Source organism: Neoarius graeffei, chromosome 17 (genome assembly GCF_027579695.1).
Source record: "Neoarius graeffei isolate fNeoGra1 chromosome 17, fNeoGra1.pri, whole genome shotgun sequence".
Taxonomy (NCBI): domain Eukaryota; kingdom Metazoa; phylum Chordata; class Actinopteri; order Siluriformes; family Ariidae; genus Neoarius; species Neoarius graeffei.
In genome coordinates, this window is record NC_083585.1 from 64,426,090 (window position 1) to 64,448,701 (window position 22,612).

The following is a 22,612-nucleotide window of genomic DNA, read 5'->3' on the forward strand; positions in this document are numbered from 1 at the left end:
ATTGTTTTCAGTTTTAATTTCAATTTCCACATACAATATCACCTTTTTCTGATTTGGGGCTGTTTTTCCTCTCAGATGCCTGATTTAATGTCAGTGATGTGTCTTCTCCCCATGTTCTAAACTCATTTGTACTAGTTTATTGTACTTTAAAACTAATAGATGATGTAATCAATTAAAACAATAAAATAGTGTTAATTTTAATTACCAGGGCATAAAAACTCCCTTTGTGTTTCTACTTTTCTATTTCCATTTAAAGGCCAAATGACGACTATTAATCAAACTCAGGTTTATAAAAGATGCTTCATAAACTCAAGATCCAAACACTATGTCGAAACAAAACTTTATTAAACAGACATCAGTTTAAATCCCAGAGGGAGCGCTCGTGTCTCTCTCCATCACTACACACTGGGAACTGCACACACTTCAGGCCTCACACACCACACACTGGTTTCCTGTGAGGCCTTCACTAATGTGCAGCTCCACACGTGCGCTAGCGTACGGGGAAAAACCACAAACGCCACCGATCCAGTATCGTCAGGATTCTCTGTTCAGACACAAATATACAGTACAAAACAACAAAAAGCAAAATAAAACTACAGTTTCAGATGGAACAGCTGGAAAAGGGCTGATGATCAGGAGAAGGACGCCTGGGATCCAGTCCTGTTCTAAAGGAATGCCATAATTAGGTGTAAATCATGATACGATGATGAGACTTAAGATCGGCCCACGCCTAGTCGAAACCTGAAGAGGTGAATTAAACAACAAGGTGGAAAAGGATGAAGTGATTTCATTATGAACTTTGTTTGGATGACGAGAACATTAATTCTTCTTATAAGTCTTCTGTAACTGTTCCGGTATTTATAGATTTTATTTTTAGAATGTAGTTCACACACACACACACTCTCTCTCTCTCTCTCCCTCCCCCTCTGCTGTTTCATTTTATCCTTGGGCATTTTTCTGATCTTTTTTATTTTTTACTGCTTGACCATTTTGTAGTTTATTAGATTATTATGGTTTCAGAATGGGATCAGAAATTTAAACATAATGTAAGTAAACTATGTGCAAACATTACAACAAATTCAATATAAAAGATATTTTTAATTGTCCAGTCATATGTGACACAACAAATAAAATAAATGACAAAAGAAAAGTACACATGGGGGAAAAGTGTAAAGGAATAGCAGTGTTTGGTCAGATCAATCCCACAGTCCAAAGACATGCAGGTTCGGTTAACTGGTGACTCTAAATTGACTGGAGGTGTGAATGCGAGTGTGAACGGTTGTGTGTCTCTGTGTGTCGCCCTGTGATGATCTGGTGACTTGTCCAGGGTGAACCCCGCCTCTCACCCATAGTCAGATGGGATAGGATCCAGCTTACCCACGACCCTGCACAGGATAAGTGGCTACAGAGAATGGATGGATGGATGGATGGTCAGATCAATTAAATCACTTCAGAATGCTTTTCCTAAGAGAGAGAGAGAGAGAGAGATGCGTTCATTGCTCACTGAAAGGAATAGAAAATGTAAAGTAAATTCATGCATGGGTTGGTAGCTTGTAATATTGAGAGCCTGTAAGAAAAGTTTCAGGCATGTTTGACCATTTCTAAGAAAGTTGTGAGCGTTTTTGTATCGCTGCTCTAATGCCACCAGGAGGCCACCATGTTGCCTGTTGGAAGGGCGATGCGTGACGTCATTTGGGCGCAAGGCTGAGTGTAGCTCTTCAGTACTGAAGGAGCAAAGCGAAAGGTCTGCTAAGGTGAGAATGTCGATTTTTTCACTATACATCTGAAATAGTGTATTAATGAGCTGCAACCCTGACTTTTGGACAAACCTGTAAAATGAGGCTGAAACTGTGTTATACTACTCGTTAGTACGCTTAGCATGCTCTCGACTCATTCATGAAAGACTTCATCAAGACGTCCCCAGGCTAGCCGACCGTAATTACCGTGGTAGACAGTCCAACTCCCGCAGCAACGCAGAAAGAGGGTAAACAAGCACTGCTTTACTATACAGGATTCATCTGAACATTACAGCAGGATGCACTTGTACGAGAAAAGGCAGAAATATTGCCAGAAACCCCCGAGCTGCTGGTATGGGATGGATTTATCTGGTAAAATTCATACATGTAAAGGATACAGTATAAATAGCACCGAGGACAACACAAAGTATAAAATACACTTATTTCCAATGTGGTCCTCTTGATGACAGCAGGAAACAATAAAATATCTCTCATCTCATTATCTCTCGCCGCTTTATCCTTCTACAGGGTCGCAGGCAAGCTGGAGCCTATCCCAGCTGACTACGGGCGAAAGGCGGGGTACACCCTGGACAAGTCGCCAGGTCATCACAGGGCTGACACATAGACACAGACAACCATTCACACTCACACCTACGGTCAATTTAGAGTCACCAGTTAACCTAACCTGCATGTCTTTGGACTGTGGGGGAAACCGGAGCACCCGGAGGAAACCCACGCGGACACGGGGAGAACATGCAAACTCCACACAGAAAGGCCCTCGCCGGCCCCGGGGCTCGAACCCAGGACCTTCTTGCTGTGAGGCGACAGCGCTAACCACTACACCACCGTGCTGCCCACAATAAAATATAACAGACAATAATAAATTGACAAAATTCTATCAACAATGATGAAAGTCAAAAACAAAAATATGCTAACTGTAATTATCACAGAGTACAACTAGATTACAGAAATAGCACCAAAATGATTAGAAATTAGTTACACACACAAAACTGGGTTTGGAATTTACTCCATAACATTTAAGAAACAGGTGAAACAGTTATCACGTGTTTGACGTCACTTACAATCCACGGCCGTATTCGATAAAATGGACCACAGCGCCAGCGACATTTCTTCACTGATTTCCTCGAGTACTTCAGACAATGACACGAATAACGATGAGGATCATGATAAAGAAGCATTACCGTATCAATTAGTTACACACAAGTGAACAATATTTATAGAGTTGTTTTAGTCAGTCATTACTGAGGCTTTTCTGAGAACACTGAATCAAAGCAAGACACCCAACAAACATCGAGCTGCTTAGCTGCATCAGCAATTATTACGTTTATGCCCAAAGGAACTCAAAATAACATCACGCTTAATAAAAACTTAGGGAAGCCATAAAGTGTTTTCTTAGCCTTTGAATTTCTCTTTTGCGGACTACTGACCGTGTTGTCTCGTTTGTAAGCTTCAAGTCTTACTCGCTATGCGGAGCTTCCGTGTCTTGCACCCAAATGATGTCAGAATTGCCGGAAACGATCGGGGGGAATTTTCTGATTGACTAAAATATTTTCAATGGCGGTATCCATGAATTCATCCATTCTGCATAGAAACTGACTTTCGGAGATGGAGATCTTTGTTGTGTGAGCTCCTAATTTTCAATTATTCACATGAATCGTTAGATTATGATATAAACTATCTTCATAATTGTATTTTAAAAATGGATTTTTTCTTTTAAACTATCACTGGCAAGATTGTTCAAGTTTATATGCCCTGCAGGAAACACACACACTGTTTCAAATCTCTTCACACTGAATAGCAATTTGGTAACATAGCCAGGCCACGCCTTTTTCTTCTTCTGTGTTTTTTATTGGCAGCTTGCATACGACGTGCACTACCGCCATCTACAGGGCTGAGGTGTGATCCTTGAGGGAGTTATAATACTGCTTTATCAAACTGATATAAAAAAAAAATGGAGAGCAGTGAAAACTTCAGATTCTATTGGCTAATCCTGTTTCCAACAGGTACCTGACTATAGCTGCTGTCTGTCTGTTGGGTGCACTAAGCAAGGTACTCAGTGATATGGGTGTTGTAATTGCCCTTTGCATCTTCTCCCTCTCATTAGAGTACGCTGAACAGTGAACTAAAACATGTCCCACTCCCTCCCTTTCTCCACAATGCATACAGGCTCCTGTCTGGTGCTTTCCCACAATGTGTAATAGAATAGAATAGAATAGAATGCCTTTATTGTCATTACACAGAGTATAACGAGATTCAGAGCTGCTCCATAAAGTGCACACACACATAGAATAAAAAGAAAAGGTATGTACAATATACAAAATACAAAAACTACTATTGAACTACTAGCTACTATATACAGACACATTTGTATAGGTCCTGCATGGAGAATACACCCAAGACAAAGCACAGTAGATAAAACCTTAAGGGCAAGTAAAGTGGCTGATAGTAGCAGCATCCAGTGGTGTGGATTATAATTATAATTATACTATATATAATTATAATAATTATAATTACAGTTCAAGTATATTGGCATTATAATTACAGTATATATATATATATATATATATATATATATATATATATATATATATATATATATACACACACACACATATATATATATATATATATATATATATATATATATATATATATATATATATATATACACATACACATACATACAGTTCAAGTATATTGGCATCAATACTCCAGTAGTATAAGTAAAGTGGCTAGTGATAGCAGCATTCAGTGATAAGGTGACATTTGTATTGACAGTGCAAAAAGACATGATGCAATACACACACAAGCATACACAAAGTTACATTTTGAACAGTTCACAGGTAGGCCAGTTCTCAAAGCACCAGTTCCTCAGTGCAGACTGGAGTTGAGTATGGTGACTGCTTTAGGAAAGAAGCTGTCCCTGAGTCTGTTTGTTCTGGCCGGTATGGACCTGTATTGCCTGCCAGAGGGTAGCAGGTTGAACAGATGGAAGTCAGGGTGGGTGATGTCCCTTATGATGTTTTTTGCTCTGTTCAGACATGTAGAGTTGTAGATGTCAGTTAAGGAAGGCAGAGGGCTGCCAATGATCCTTTGTGCAGTGTTGGTCACCCTCTGCAGCCTCTTCCTGTCAGCCACTGTGCAGCTAGAGTGCCACACTGACACTGTGTAGGTCAGCAGACTCTCTATGGTGGAGCGGTAGAAGGTCACCAGCAGGCTTGTGCTCAGTTGCTCCCTTTTGAGCACTCTGAGGTAGTGTAGCCGCTGCTGGGCCTTCTTGACCAGGGCTGACGTGTTGGTTGACCAGGAGAGGTCAGCAGAGATGTGGACACCCAGGAATTTGAAGGTCTGCACTCGCTCAACACACTCACCGTTGATATACAGGGGGGCAGGGGTAGCGCTGTTCCTCTGGAAGTCCAGGATGAGTTCCTTTGTCTTAGAGATGTTCAGTGCTAAGTTGTTGGTTGCACACCACCTCTCCAGGTTCAGGACCTCATCTCTGTAGGCCTCCTCGTTCCCCCCTGTTATCATCCCCACCACTGTTGTGTCATCAGCGAATTTGACGATGATGTTCTCTGGGTGGGTTGCGCTGCAGTCGTATGTGTAGAGTGAGTACAGGAGTGGGCTCAGCACGCAGCCCTGCGGTGAGCCAGTGCTGAGGGTGCGGGCAGATGAAAGGTGGCGGCCCATTTTCACCTGTTGGGGTCGGTTGATTAGAAAGTCTTTGATCCAGGAGCAGGTGGATGATGGGAGCCCCAGGCTGGTTAGCTTGGGGATCAGGATGTCCGGTATTATGGTGTTGAAAGCTGAGCTGTAGTCGATGAAGAGCATTCTGACATAGCTCCCTTGTCTCTCCAGATGGCTCAGCACAGAGTGGAGAGCAGTGGCTATTGCATCCTCAGTCGATCTGTTAGGCCTGTATGCAAACTGGTGGGGGTCCAGGGTGGGGGGGAGACAGGTTTTTATGTGGTGCAAAACCAGTTTCTCAAAGCACTTCGTTATGACGGGGGTGAGTGCTACGGGGCGGTAGTCGTTGAGGCTGGCTGTGGGTGACTTTTTGGGGACCGGGATGATGGTGGCAGACTTCAAACAGGTCGGGATGATGGCTTGTTGCTTGTTCCAGTGACCTATTGAAGATGTCCGTGAAGACCTGTGCAAGTTGGTCAGCACAGGCCTTGAGCACCGTCCCTGGTACGCCATCCGGGCCAGTTGCCTTCCTGGGGTTTACGGCCCGGATCACCCGTCTCACATCCTCAGGCTCGACCTTCAGAGTGAGCGGGGGAGTGCAAGTGATTGCTGTCGGTTGAAGTGGGGGTTGGGGTGGAGTGCTGGGGGGAGGTGGGAGCTGTAGTGGGAGCTGGGGAGATGGTCCGGGGGGTGGTTTGGCTGTGTGCTGCGCCTGAGCTTCAAAGCGGGCGAAGAAGCTGTTCAACTCCTCCGCAAGTGCCGCATCTGAGTCCCCGGCTGACACAGCACAGCCCCTGTAGTTTGTTATTGCCTGAATGCCCTGCCACAGCTGCCTGGGGCTTGTCAGCTGCTCCTCAATCCTTCTTCTGTGGTCCGCTTTGGCTGTGCTGATGCCTTTCTTCAGGTCGGCCCGAGTCCTACTGTATAGCGCTCAGTCGCCGGATCTGAAGGCTGCATCCCGGGCACATAGGAGTGCACGGACCTGGCCGGTCATCCATGGTTTCTCATTCGGGAACACCCGAATGGTCTTTACCACGGTGACCATGTCAATGCAGTGCTTGATGTAAGCTAGCACTGCATCCGTGTATGTGGCCAGGTCCTCGTGATGGAAAACTTCCCACTGTGTTCGTTCAAAGCAGTCCTGGAGTCGGGGGAGGGCGTCGTCAGGCCAGGTGGTAATTGTCCATCGTTGTGGCTTTGATTGCCGGCTGAGGGGGGTGTATGCGGGGGGTAGGAACAGGGAGAGATGGTCAGACTGTCCGAGGTGGGGGAGGGGAATAGCTCTGTAGGCATGTTTAAGGTTGGAATAAACATGGTCCAGAGTATTTATTCCCCTCGTTGCACACTTCACATGTTGGTAAAATTTAGGCAACACCGTTTTAAGGTTTGCCTTATTGAAGTCTCCTGCAATGATGTGCGCGCCATTTGGGTAGGCTCGCTGGTGGTTGTTAATGTTGTTTGCGAGCAGAGAGAGAGCGGTTTTGACGTTTGCGTCCGGTGGTATGTAGACTGCAGTGATGATAACAGCTGCTAGCTCCCTCGGCAGAAAGAAGGGTCTGCATCTTCCGGACATGAACTCTAGGTCAGGAGAACAATGCTTGTCTAAGACTGTACTGTTGTTGCACCAACCTTCATTCACGTAAACGCAGAGCCCCCCTCCTCTGTTTTTCCCAGAGTCGCTATTCCTGTCCCATCTGTGTAGCATGCGGCCTGCTAGCTGCACCGAAGCGTCGGGGATTAGTGGTTGTAGCCATGTCTCCGTTAAAATGATTGCACAGCATTCACGAATGTAGCGGTTACCAGCAAGCTGTAATTCCAAGTCGTCCGTTTTGTGTACCAGGGATCTAGCATTGGAAAGATAGAGGCTTGGTAGCGGAGGTTTGAGTGGCTGTTTCCTGAGCTTGTTCAGCAGGCCTGCTCTGCAGCCCCGTTTTTGCTTCCTCTCGCGTCTCCGCCTCCTTCGTCTGCCAGACCCGATAACAATCCACGGAGACCCCGGTGCCCTCGCTATCTCCTCCGGAATGTTGTAAGCGCGATGAAAGTCATTTGAAATGATCATTTCTTGCCGAATGCCGATGTCTATCAGATCCATATGGGTGTATCTTGTGTTGAAGTCCGTAGGTGACGCGAAACAAACAGTTATAACACACAAAAAATACAAAAACGTGCACTTGAAAGGAGAGCTGTAAGCCGCTGCGTCCTGACGCGTCGCCATCTTCAAGGTAACCCACTATTCAGACCTGTATGTTCAATCCTCAGCCTTGTAATCCACACCTCCTCTCTACGTTTCAGTTCCCCACTCCATCTAATGCCAACTTTCTTCTGTAAGCTGTACAGATGTCTTCCCCTTTCCTCTTGGTCCCATCGATCCTGCCACAATTTGTTAATGTTTTCCTTAAGTATAATTTTCATTTCTGATCTACTTAAAGGAACTTCAAGTTCTACGTGCTCAGCCCCAGTTGCTTCTTTTGCCAACTTATCTGCTGCTTCATTACCCTGAATTCCTCTATGGGCAGGAACCCAAAAAAAACTGCAGAAATGTTTTTTGCTGTGTTATCTTGTATATTATCTGATGTATTTCTTCCAAATGATCCTGATGGCTTGAAGACCTTCCGCTAAGAATACTAGTTAATGAAGACATTGAGTCTGAACATACTACCGCTTTACTGGGTTTTGTCTCCTCTACCCATTGCAGGGCCAATATTATCGCTATCATTTCAGCTGAAAAAATTGAAAGAAAATCTGATGTCCTTTTTGTAATTTGAACATTAAATTGAGGGACGTGTACTGCCGCACCTGTTTTGCCATCTTGGTCCTTTGAAGCATCGGTATAAATTTGACTGTGTCATCAAACATTATATCAATATAATGTTGTACAGTCTGATAAACACCTCCAGGTTTAACAATCTCCTTTGCTTCCATGTTGACTTGTGGAAAACAAAAAAAACAAGGGGGAATGATAGGTCTGGCAGAAGTTTTACATACAGGGATACCACCTAACCCCACCTGATTTGCCTGCTGGTTTCCCTCCCACCCAAAGCTACGTACAGAATGTCCATATTCCCAACAATCTATAAGTACTCTTTTGGTAGGGTGACTGTCGTTGTGTCCCTGAAGGGTTAACCAGTACATACTTGATAACTGAAGCCTTCTGAGATCCAGTGGCATCTCCCCTGATTCCACCTGAAGCGCTGGGATGGATGAGGTCCTGAAGGCACCACAGCATACGCATAAGGCTTTAGCTTGCACTCTGTCCAGTTCTAGAAGAGAAATCTTAGTTGCTGAATTATACACTATACACCCATAATCAATGGCCGGTCTGATCAGTGCAGTGTATATTCTTTTTAGGGATGTACTTGTTGCCCCCCAGTCACTTCCTGCTAAACATTTCAATACGTTAATACTCTTCTTACACTTGTCTACTGTTTTCTGTAAATGTACTTTAAAAGAAAGTTTCACATCAAACCATACACCTAAGTACCTTATACTTTCTACCTGCTTAAGTAGCTGCCCATACAATCTAAGATCCATCTTAGGATTGACCCTTTTTTTGGAGAAACAAATGACCTGCGTCTTTTCTACAGACAAATGAAAACCCCACTCATGAGACCATTTCTCCACTTGACTTATAGCAGCTTGCATCCTACTCTTTAGGCTACAGATACTTTTACCCCTCATCCATAGGGCCCCATCGTCAGCATAGAGGGCCCTATCAATTCTAAGGTCTACATCATTAAACACATCATTAATCATAATATTGAACAAAATAGGGCTGCACACACTCCCTTGTGGAGTTCCATTTTCAATATTATATGTACCAGAAAAACTTGCTCCAACTCTCACTTCTATAGTCCTATTATTCAGAAAGTCCTTAATCCAGTTATACATTTTCCCACCAATTCCCATTTTGTTCAGTTTAATTAAAAGGCCCTCTTTCCATAACATATCATAGGCTTTTTCTATTTTGAAAAAGGTTGCCAAAACCATTTCCTTGTTCACCTGGGCCTTCCTAATTTCGTTCTCTAAAATGACAATTGGATCCAGGTGGTGTGCCCAGTCCTAAAACCACTCTGATGCGGACAGAATAGACCTCTCCTTTCAATCTCATACACCAATCTCTTAGTCAACATTCTTTCCATTAATTTGCACAAGTTTGACGTTAGAGCTATTGGCCTATAGCTCCTGACCTCCATTTTGTCCTTGCCTGGCTTTGGTATAGGGACAATTATAGAATGCTTCCAACAGGAAGGTAGCCGTCCCTTTTCCCACACCTTATTATATAGTTTTAGTATTACACTCTTAGACATATCAGATAGCTGTTCAATTAGTTTATAACATACTCCATCTTTGCCTGGAGAAGTATTTTTTGCACCAACAAGAGCTCTCTTCAGCTCAAATAATGTAAAATCTTTATCAGGTGCGTTATCACTGACTTCCTTCCTGCCCAGTAGTTCTACATTATCCTGTATCACCTGTTTCCTCCATACTAGTTCATCAGTAGACAGATTGTGGGAGCTATGAACTTTCACAAAGGCTGCTGCAAGCATCTCTGCTTTTTCAGTATTCGTTACTGCTTCAGAATCATTAAGTACTGGCAAAGAAAAGTCCCTCCTTATTCCTCCCATCTTCCTAATCATGCCCCACACATCCTCAATTTTAGTATCTGACCCAAGGGTGCCGCAAAATTCCCTCCAGTATTTCTTTTTAGTGTCTTTAATAATCCTTCGAGCTTTAGACTGAGCTTGTTTATATGCTATTAGATTATCAAAGGAGTGATTTAATTTCATCTTCTTAAATGCTTTGTTCCTAGCCTTAACAGCTGCTTTGCAATCATTTGTCCACCAAGGGACCATTTTCCTTTGCCTGACGCCAGTGGATTAACCTATGGTTTCCTCTGCAGTGTCACATATTATAGCCGTGATCACCGAGTTCAATTCCTCTACATCACCGACATGTGACAGAACCCCCATAAGTTTAACATCCGCGTTCATGCTATATAGTCCCCAATTGGCCTCTCTCATATTCCACCTAGGATGCAAATTGTCCTCCAAATGAACATAGTGCTCTCTTATCTTGACCAAAATAGGGAAGTGATCACTTCCTAAGGAGTTTTTAAGCACTTCCCACTGAGTGGTTCCTGCTACCTGTTCTGATACTATAGTGAGATCTATGGCTGAGTCCACCCCACGCAATACATCATATCTTGTCCCCCTTCCATCATTCATGCACACTAACTTACAGTACAATCATCCATAAACTCTTTGACTACCCGCCCATTGTCATCTGTTCTATTACTTCCCCATAGTGTGTTGTGAGCATTAAAATCCCCACAAAAAAATCAATTTGCTACCACAGATTCTCTCAAGTAGCTCTCTTGTAATCTTTAGACATGGATTGTAAAAATTAACCACTTCAAACTTTGTATCCCCAGCCCACGCTTCAGTCCCAATAACTTCCGCTTCTATATTTAATTTTAAAGGCTTATAACTAAGACCCTGTTGGATGAACATAGCTATTCCTCCTCCTGGTCCTATACCTCTATCCTTCCGTATAGCTGTGTATCCAAATATTCTGAAATCCAGTGATGGTTTCAACCAGGTTTCCTGTACGCATATGATGTTTGGTTTATCATGTTGCTTTTCAATAAAATACTTAAATTCTTGGCCATTTGCTATTAAGCTTCTGGCGTTCCACTGCAGTATGGACAGTACCATCACAATCCGCCACCACATGACTGCTGACTTTCATTTACCTTTGCTGTTAGTATTTCATTAATTGCTTCAAAGGACAGATCTTCCATTCCAAGATACTTCTTAGCTGCTCGTATGATGATATAGATTTTTTGTGTCCTACTTTCTACTGTTGCTGAACAATTAATACATTCCACCACAAATGCAACAAATTTCCGTTTGTCTACAATAAGGGTGTTGTCGTTGACATTGTGTCTCGGAGTTTGAACAAATGTTTGCGGTAGAGGCTGGGAGGCAGAAAGTACTCGGGCGATGGGCTTTGCTTTGCTATTCACTTTCTTAATAGCTTCAGCGAAAGACAATTTCTCCTTTACTCGCACATTCTGTACTTGCACTGCTTTTTTGTGTTCCTCGCACCCTTTATATGCCGCACTATGTTCGCCCCCACAATTACAGCACTTTATTTTTGTACCTTCAGCGCATTTGCCATAATCATGTTCGCCCCCACATTTGGCGCAGCGGGGTTTAGCCCTGCATACCGCGGCAATGTGTCCGAATCTTTGGCATTTGTAACACCTCATGGGGGGGATATATGGTCTAACGCTGTAACTGACATACCCAATTTTAATCCTGTCTGGCAATTTATCCTCATCCATCACCAGCATAACAGACAGACTTGCACTTTTAATTCCATTTCTTGTGATAGGTAGACGTTTCACTTTAATAACTCGTGCACCTCTCACACTAGTTTTAATCTCTTCTTCAGACATGTTGGTCAATACTCCTGAAATCACCCCCAAAACTTTTCCTCTCTCTTCCCACACCTGTGGTTTAATCGCTTTCCCCAAGAACATCTTACACTTCATTAAATCTTGTTGCCATAGGCGGTTTTAAACGGGGGCCGGGGGGGGCCAGTGCCCCTGTAAAATTGCTCCTGGCCCCTGTTGTGGCCTCTGTGCTGAACAGATAATAAGCTTTATTAATTTCGACGTGCGCTGGCTCGAAGATCGGAACTGACATGACTGAGTGTTCTACACAGACTCCCTAAAGCGCTGCACGCACACTGTTACCTGCAGCAGAAAGACCAGCAGCAGCGCGAATTGCAAACTTCGGACGTGAGAGATAACAGCTGCAGCCCTGCAAGGACTAGGCTACTGCAAAGAGGCGAAGGTAAGGAAAATTATTCAATTTCGTAACGTCAGTGTTTGCACATATCCGTGTTTTACTGTTGTTGTTCACTACAATAATAAATCCGTTTTATTGCGCTTTCTTAAAAGTGCGTTGCACAGCAATAAGTAGCCTAACTTAATATTTTTGGGAAATGGGTAAAATACCTGACAGTGTTTAACCTTCTTGTAAAACTTGAATGGCCTTGTGATATGTAGAGGCTACATTCCTCTCCGTTTACTTTTTAGTATAGGCCTACTGTAGGCTATCATCATGAAAAGGAGCAAGAAGGACATTATGTCCTTTTTTGCCCCTGTTGGCAAAAAGCAACATAGAGAGAGTAAGGAAGATGAAGATTATGAAAGAGGAGAGAGAGCCAGAGGTGGAGAGAGAGCCAGAGGTGGTGGTTGGAGAGGTGGAAAATGAGGCATCTGAAAGGCAATCTGAGAGTGAGGATGAAGACATTCAGGATCAGATTGAGGGACAGAATGAGGGACAACCCAACAAGTCATTGGGACAACCAGATTCACCATGCATATCAAGTACAGCACAATCAGGTTTGTGATGTTGAACAAATGTGTGTGTGTGAGCAGTGTCGGCCTACAATTCATATAGCCTACCCTGAAAGTGTGAAGTCTGAATAATAATAAATAAATATAAAATAAAAATAGATATAATAATAAATTAATAAATGAATAATGATAAATAAATGAATAATGATATAAATAAATGAATAATGATAAATAAATGTTGTTCTCAGTCGCACTCTCATATTTACTGTATTCATCTTTCTCCAGATATCAGCAAGTGCTTGGACGACACTCCAGTACAGCCACATCTGAAGAAAAGGTTCATTGTGTGCAAAAATAGAAATCTTATTTTACAAAAAAGAGAAGCATGGTTTTAAGATTTATTGAGCACAATTTATTTTATGTTTAGGCTATTGAGACAGAATGTTTATCTCATTGTATTTATGCTCAATGTATTTTGTTTTGGTTTTAAATAAACTAAACAAAAATGTTGAACACTTAAATATTGCCATGTTTTGTCCATATGTGCCCCCCTGAAAAAACACTGGCCCCACCTTGGCCCCCCTAGTAATTTTGGTCTAGAACCGCCACTGCTTGTTGCTGGTTTCTATCTTGACAAACAATCATTAGATTACCATCTCTCAAAGGCAAGACTGCAAGAACATTTCCGACCAGTTTGTGAACTTCTTCACTGGCCTTTATGGGATTGACAGTACACGGGGATTGAAATCGAAGTATTACTTTTAATTCAGTTGGTTTACTTTCCTCCCTACCGCTCTTGTCAGATTCAGATGATTGTCCCTTCCTTCTCTTGTTGTGATTGACCATCTGAAATTCACCTGCTTCAGTGCGTCTTTCATTAGCCTGTATCGGGTCAATGCCTTGCTCCATACCATCTATTTCTTCTCCCTCATCCTCGCCTGCCATCCTGCTTCTTCCCGGATCACACCTCAACCCCCCTACAGCTGGTCAAAAAAAACATGCGACAAAAGAAGAAGGCGAAAAAATCCGGAAAACGCCGTGTTCGTTTCCGAAAAAGGCCTTCTTCTTCTTCTTAGGGTTTTATGGCGGTTGGCAACCAGCTTTGTTGGTGCATTACCGCCACCTCTGGACTGGAGTGTGGAACAAGAATATCTACCACCCACAATTTTTAACAAAAAAGAAAAGAAGAAAAAAAAAGTATAAAAGGAAGAGAAATCACTCAGATTTCCAGCTACATTTTGTTAATTAGGGCGGCACGGTGGTGTAGTGGTTAGCGCTGTCGCCTCACAGCAAGAAGGTCCTGGGTTCGACCCCCATGGCCGGCGAGGGCCTTTCTGTGCGGAGTTTGCATGTTCTCCCCGTGTCCGCGTGGGTTTCCTCAGGGTGCTCCGGTTTCCCCCACAGTCCAAAGACATGCAGGTTAGGTTAACTGGTGACTCTAAATTGAGCGTAGGTGTGAATGTGAGTGTGAATGGTTGTCTGTGTCTATGTGTCAGCCCTGTGATGACCTGGCGACTTGTCCAGGGTGTACCCCGCCTTTCGCCCATAGTCAGCTGGGATAGGCTCCAGCTTGCCTGCGACCCTATAGAAGGATAAAGCAGCTAGAGATAATGAGATGAGATGAGATTTTGTTAATTAGGCCTGTGTTTTTTAAAAACCTACATTGGTGGTTGAAACACACCTCTCCTGTGCTTAACTGCAGCATGTTCTGGACATTAAACACCACTTTTTCCCTCTGTAGGTGCCTTATAAGCACCTCCCTGTCAGCACTGTATTTTGGACAGTATACAAGAACATGTTCTACGGTCTCCTGACTGTCACTGCACTCACAGGTTCCATCATCATGTTTCTTAATCCTGTATAGTGTGCTGTTAAGTACTGTGTGTCCAAAACGCATTCTGGACAACACATCCTCCACCTTTTTCTCCCTGCTTGTGCTCCTGGCTCTTCCCACTTGGCTTTGAATGGCATAGTACTGCCTTCCAGTGTCCCCAGCATAGACGTCGCCAGACCCATTTTAGGGTAGCTCCAGCCACCCTATCTTATGGCAAAGCCACCCTATATTTTTTGCCCTTTTTAAAATTATTTATATTTTTATTTTTTTCCCCCCAAAAAAACAAAGGCAGTAAAGCACTGAACATGAGCTATTAAGAACGCAAGTTAATCCGAACAACAGTTTCTGCTTGCTTATTTATTGTTTAATGCAACATTATTAATATCGTTATGATTCCTCCTCATTGGCTCTGTGTCAAGCGTCACGTCGAGTGGTAGGCTAGTAGGACTTAAAAAACTACGCGGGCATTCTGCAGCAGGCGCGGTGCGGGCTTCCATTGAGTTGGGTTTGCAGAGAGTCAGAATTCTATGCTTTCATTTGCAGACACACACGGTGAGATTGTAATTTGATGTCAGTGGTTTGCATTTGCTTAACTTTACCTAGGCTATATTGAGTCTTCTGTAGAATGTTTACATGATGATTTGTGAAGCACTTGCCCTCTTCAGTTTGCGCAGGAATGCATGACACCTACCATTGTTTTTTTCACATTTTTGTAGTTTAGCTGGTGAAGTTGCTTCAGCAAGCAATTAAATGATGAAAGCAATTTTAAAATAGAATAGAAATGGTGGGAAGTGTGTCCCCAAGGTGTGATGCTCTTGAAATAATGAATTGATTGACAGCCTTAGTAGGTGCTCTGAAAAATGTTCGGCGTGCGCTGCGCGCACAATACCTTTTCTCCTCTGGGTGCTAAGCTACCCCTGTCTCTCAAACCTAGTGACGTCCCTGGTCCCCAGCATTCCACATGCTCTGCCACTTACTTCTTGTCCTGGCCTTGACAATACTTTTAACCTCAGCCTTACTATATAGCACTTCAATGTCAGTTTCTTCCTTTTTTAAGGCCTCCTTGGCAAGTGTGTCAGCCAACTCATTTCCTTTGACACCTATGTGTGCTGGTACCCATAGAAATGTGATTTCAACCCCAGCCTTCCTCAAGTTATTTCCCATATGTGCAATTTCAAAAATGATGTCTTGCCTTGACTCAGACTGTACATTTTTTAAGCTCATGAGTGCTGAGCTTGAGTCAGACGCAATCACAGCCCTCTGTGGCCTGTTATCCTCCACCCACTGTAGCGCCAACCATATTGCCATCAATTCAGCTGTATACACTGCCAAGCTGTTACTGATTCTTTTTGCCACATCCACTTTTTCCCTTGGGATGGCACAGGCCACCCCCACCTTTTCATCCTTCTTTGATGCAACAGTGTAGATTTGTAGTGACTCTGTGTATGTTTCCCTCATGTACCACATAACTATGCTGCTATCTATTTCATCCTCTTGTCTCTTCTCAAGCAACCATAGGTCTACCTTAAGGTCATCATACATCCATGGTGGTACCGCCCGAAAAAGGCCTCTCCAGGCCACGCCTTAAAAAAAAAAGCAGCTCTCTTTAAAGCCACGCCCACTCTCTCTGCCACACAGAACCAGGAAGTCCATTTCAGGAAATAGGAGGGAAGAGATCTGAAGGGGGCGGGGTCATGGCATGCGGCTGGATTGTGAATGGACAGAGGATGGCAGGAGGAAGTGACGGATCAGGAAGTGAGCTGGGAGGAATGGATGAGGGCGGCGGGAAAGACAAAGGTTGGTGGACTGCAACTTTTAAAAATAGTCGTAAACGAAGGAAGCGGAAGCAACGAGGGAAAAATGTGAGTGTTGAAGACACGGACAGTGATGAAAGCATGGGAGCTGCAGGGAAACAAGTTGAAGAGTATAAAGTGATAATTAAACTAACTCAAGAAGGAGCGGCATTCAGTGAGTGGAACCCGATTCAACTAACCAAAGCGATAAACAAACTGGTAGGTGATGTGAAGAGCCAAGATACTACGAAGTGGAGCACTTTTAGTTGTGTGCAGAGATAGTACTCAGCAAGGGAGGGCCATCAAACTGAACAAGAATTCCTCTTTATAATATTATCAATACAATCAGCATTTGTTACCGGATCAGAGATATTTTGAGCTAATCTTGGTCCAACATTCACAAAAAACATTATTAAAACTATTAGCAACTACATCCATGTTATAATTTTCGATATCTTTGTCATTAAAGTATTTAGGGTAATGTATTTGTCCAGAGCCATCTTTAATAATACTATTTAATATATTCCATATTCCTTTAATATTATTTTTGCTATTATCTATTAATTTGCCATAATGATCCTTCCTACATCTCCTTATGATACTCGTTAACTTTTTATATTTTTTTATATTTATTTTCTGCCTCTTTGGTTCTTAATTTAATAAATTCTCTATATAGAGTGTTTTCTTCTCACAGGCATTTTGTAATCCCTTAGTAATCCAAGGTTGGTCATTATAGTTTTGTTTTGTATTCTATTGCTTCAGTGGGCAATTCTTATCATATAATAATTTGAATATACTTAAAATGTTATCATATGCTCTATCAATGCTATTCTCTGTATAAACTGATTCCCAGTCTTGCAGTAATAAATCATTATTTAATGCAAACATGGCTTCCTCTGTCCTAACTCTTCTGTACTTACGTTTATGGTCTGTCACATTTCTCTTGCAATTACAGTCATAAATTGTAAAAACTGGTAGATGATCACTGATATCATTGATTAATATTCCACTTATAATGTTATCTATGTCATTGGTAAATATATTCTCTATTAAAGTAGCACTATGGTCAGTAATTCTGGTGGGTCTGGTAATTTTTGGGTGAAGACTCATACTGTACATGGTATTAATAAATTCCTCAGTCATACTGTGCTTATTAGGGTTCAACAGATCAATATTAGTATCCCCACAAATGAAGATAACTTTTTTTTATTATTATCTACTGTAAATGTCTTTTCTACCCAGTCCTTAAACGCCTCTATACTAGTTTCTGGCGCTCTATATATACAGCTAATTAATACATTTTTACTTTTTTCAATATTAACTTCAATTGTTAAAAATTCTAATAAGTTAATCACTGTTGTCATGCCATCTATTAACTTATAATTCAAATTACAGTCCACATACACCGCCACTCCTCCTCCACCTTTATTTTTCCTGTTTATAGAATTAAATTCATATCCAGCCAGTTCGAAATCCACTCCTTTCTCCAGGTCAATCCAGGTCTCCAATATGGCAATTATGTTGAATGGATGAGTAAACTGACTTCAGTATTTCTTGATGTGTTTGAAGTTAGTGTCCATGCTTCTGCTGTTGAAGTGTATTATTGATCATTTCCCCACAGCCTGAGTGGATTGATTGTACTGTTCCTCTGTGTAATGGTGGCAATTGTTATTAATGGTTGAGAAAAAGTTATTGTCTGGGTTGATGTCATTTTCTATATCCAATAGTTTATGGTCAGTGAATTCATGTGGTTTCAGTTCCAGGTTTTCATAATCAACAAGCGTTTGCTTTAGCCGAGTAGTGTTCCAAGTAATGGATGAAAGAGTTATTTCGGTGTGTGTCATGGTTGAGTTTGGTATAGCGTCACATCGGTATTGGTTACCGTACAGTCCTGATAGCTATCACTGGTATTTGTCCAAGTCCTCGATATGACCAGAACTCTCGCCTCCTCCGGTGTACCGTTCAGCTTAATGAATACTTTGCAGTTGGTGATCCATGTAAATTTTTATTTTCTTTCTTCAGATGTCGTGCTTTTCTGGCGATGTCAGCATTGCGTTTTGCCAGGTGCTCGTTGATTGTAGACGTTTGTACCTTTTCACTTTCCTTCCTTGTTTCAGCAATGCAGCTTTGTTTGCGATTGATGAATCTCATGATGATGGCAGTGCTTTCCTTGTCTCTCCTGGGTAGAATGTGGTAGGCCTCAAAGTTGCTGCAATTAGTGATGGGATGTTTGGCTCTTTTCAGAAAGCCGGCTCTTGTGGCACGGCTCCCAAAGAAGAGCCGGCTCTTTCGGCTCCCAAACGGCTCTTAATTTATTTTCATCTGTAGCCTCATATTTTAGCCTAACTTGGCAAATATGAATGCTTTGTGTGTTGATAAACCCTGGTGCATTTATTGTTTTTTTGAGAAGCCTTATAATTGCCTAATTTTGTGTATTTGTTCTGTTACAAAAGCAGGCATTCTTACTTTTGTTTAATATCTTAGTCAAACTTTTAATTTTAATTTAACAGAAAAACAAATGCCCCTCCTTGAACTGCCACCTTATTGTGGTGGAGGGGTTTGTGTGCTTGAATGATCCTAGGAGCTATGTTGTCGGGGGCATTATGCCCCTGTCAGGGTTTCCCAAGGCAGACAGGTCCTAGGTGACAGGCCAGACTAAGAGCAGTTCACCAAAACCTCTATGGAGAGAAATCCAAGGACCGTGACGTCGCCCGGGATGACGCAGCCGGGGCCCCACCCTGGAGCCAGGCCCGGGGTTGGGGCTCGTATGCGAGCGCTTGGTGGCCGGGCCTTTGCCCATGGGGCCCGGCCGGGCTCAGCCCGAAGAGGTGACGTGGGCCCGACCTCCTGTGGGTTCACCACCCACAGAGGTAGCAGTAGGGGACTGGTGCAATGTGGATTGGGTGGCAGTCGAAGGCAGGGGCCTCGACGACCTGATCCCCGGACACAGCGGCTGGCTGTTGGGACATGGAATGTCACTTCGCTGGGGGGGAAAGAGCCTGAGCTTGTGCGGGAGGTTGAGAGGTACCGGCTAGAGATAGTCGGGCTCACCTCCACGCACAGCTTGGGCTCTGGAACCCAGCTCCTCGAGAGGGGCTGGACTCTCCACTTCTCTGGAGTCGCCCGTGGTGAGCGGCGGCGGGCTGGTGTGGGCTTGCTTATAGCTCCCCAGCTCAGCCGCCATGTGTTGGAGTTTACCCCAGTGAACGAGAGGGTCGCCTCGCTGCGCCTTCGGATTGGGGAGAGGGCTCTTGCTGTTGTTTGTGCCTATGGCCCAAATAGCAGTATAGAGTATCCGGCCTTCTTGGAGTCCCTGGGAGAGGTACTGAGGAGTGCTCAGACTGGGGACTCCATTGTGTTACTGGGGGACTTCAATGCTCACGTGGGAGATGACAGTGACACCTGGAGGGGCGTGGTTGGGAGGAACGGCCTCCCCGATCTGAACCCGAGTGGTGTTTTGTTATTGGACTTCTGTGCTAGTCACGGTTTGTCCATAACGAACACCATGTTCGAGCATAGGGGTGTCCATAAGTGCACGTGGCACCAGGACACCTTAGGTCGGAGGTCAATGATAGACTTTGTAGTCGTTTCATCTGATCTCCGGCCCTATGTCTTGGACACTCGGGTGAAGAGAGGGGCTGAGCTGTCAACTGATCACCACCTGGTGGTGAGTTGGATCCGCTGGCGGAGGAGGAAGCTGGACAGACCTGGCAGGCCCAAACGTATGGTGAGGGTCTGCTGGGAACGTCTGGCCGAGCACTCTGTCGGGGAGGTCTTTAACTCCCACCTCCGGGAGAGCTTTTCCCAGCTTCCGAGGGAGGCGGGGGACATTGAGTCTGAGTGGACCATGTTCTCTACCTCCATTGTGGATGCAGCTGTTCGGAGCTGTGGCCGCAAGGTCTCCGGTGCCTGTCGTGGCGGCAATCCCCGAACCCGGTGGTGGACACCAGAAGTAAGGGATGCCGTCAAGCTGAAGAAGGAGTCCTATCGGGCCATGTTAACCTCCAGGACTCCCGAGGCAGCTGACGGGTATCGGCAGGCCAGGCGTGCTGCAGCTCGGGCAGTTGCGGAAGCAAAAACTCGGAACTGGGAGGAGTTCGGGGAGGCCATGGAGAAGGACTATCGGTCGGCCTCGAAGAAATTCTGGCAAACCGTCCGGCGCCTCAGGAGGGGGAACCAGTACTCTGCCAACACTGTTTACAGTGCGGGTGGGGAGCTGTTGACCTCGACTGGGGACATTGTCGGGCGGTGGAAGGAATACTTTGAGGATCTCCTCAATCCCACCGTCATGTCTTCCACTGAGGAGACTGAGGCTGATGACTCAGAGGTGGACTCGTCCATTACCCAAGCCGAAGTCACTGAGGTGGTTTGCAAGCTCCTCGGTGGCAAGGCACCGGGGGTGGATGAGATCCGCCCTGAGTATCTCAAGTCTCTGGATGTTGTGGGGCTGTCTTGGTTGACACGCCTCTGCAACATCGCGTGGCGGTCAGGGACAGTGCCTCTGGAGTGGCAGACTGGGGTGGTGGTCCCTCTTTTTAAGAAAGGGGACCGGAGAGTGTGCCCCAATTATAGGGGAATCACACTTCTCAGCCTCCCAGGGAAGGTTTACTCCAGGGTACTGGAGAGGAGAATTCGACCAATAGTCGAACCTCGGATCCAGGAGGAACAATGCGGTTTTCGTCCTGGTCGCGGAACACTGGACCAGCTCTATACCCTTCATAGGGTGCTCGAGGGTTCATGGGAGTTTGCCCAACCAGTCCACATGTGCTTTGTGGATCTGGAGAAGGCATTCGACCGTGTCCCCCGTAGTATTCTGTGGGGGGTGCTTCGGGAGTATGGGGTTCGGGGCTCTTTGCTAAGGGCTGTCCGGTCCCTGTACGAACGGAGCAGGAGTCTGGTTCGCATTGCCGGCAGTAAGTCAGACCTGTTCCCAGTGCATGTTGGACTCCGGCAGGGCTGCCCTTTGTCACCGGTTCTGTTCATAATTTTTATGGACAGAATTTCTAGGCGCAGCCAGGGGCCGGAAGGAATCCTGTTTGGGAACCACAGGATTTCATCTCTGCTTTTTGCGGATGATGTTGTCCTGTTGGCTTCTTCAAACCAGGACCTTCAGCATGCACTGGGGCGGTTTGCAGTCGAGTGTGAAGCGGCTGGGATGAGAATCAGCACCTCCAAGTCCGAGGCCATGGTTCTCGACCGGAAAAGGGTGGCTTGCCCTCTCCAGGTTGGTGGAGAAGTTCTGCCTCAAGTGGAGGAGTTTAAGTATCTCGGGATCTTGTTCACGAGTGAGGGAAGGATGGAGCGTGAGATCGACAGGCGGATCGGTGCAGCCTCCGCAGTGATGCGGTCGCTTTACCGGTCCGTTGTGGTGAAGAAGGAGCTGAGCCAAAAGGCGAAGCTCTCAATTTACCGGTCGATCTACGTTCCGACTCTCACCTATGGTCATGAGCTTTGGGTAATGACCGAAAGGACAAGATCGCGGATACAAGCGGCCGAAATGAGTTTCCTTCGCAGGGTGGCTGGGCGCTCCCTTAGAGATAGGGTGAGAAGCACAGTCACTCGGGAGGAGCTCGGAGTAGAGCCGCTGCTGCTCCACATCGAGAGGAATCAGCTGAGGTGGCTCGGGCATCTTTTTCGGATGCCTCCTGGACGCCTCCCTGGGGAGGTGTTCCAGGCATGTCCCCCCGGGAGGAGGCCCCGGGGAAGACCCAGGACACGCTGGAGGGGCTATGTCTCTCGGCTGGCCTGGGAACGCCTCGGTGTTCTTCCCGAGGAGCTGGCTGAGGTGTCTGGGGAAAGGGAAGTTTGGGCTTCCCTGCTTAGACTGCTGCCTCCGCGACCCGGTCCCGGATAAAGCGGAAGAAGACGAGACGAGACGAGACGAGAAAAACAAATGAACAAAACACTGCAAACAAATCCACAGAACCAGAACAGAAACAGAACCAAACTCAGTAACCCAACAGTATGTCCTCAGTGCAGGTTGGCATTCAAAAAACTCAAATGCCTCAGCTTGGATGGGCTGATGCGGTTTCTCCTCTCAGTTAGTATCTGCCCTGTTTTTGAGAAGACTCTCTCTGAAGGAACAGATGTTGCCACAATGCACAGTCTCCCCTCCATCACCTTCACCAGGTGTGGGAAGACTGAGGCCTTGGCCTGCCACCAGCTCAGTGGG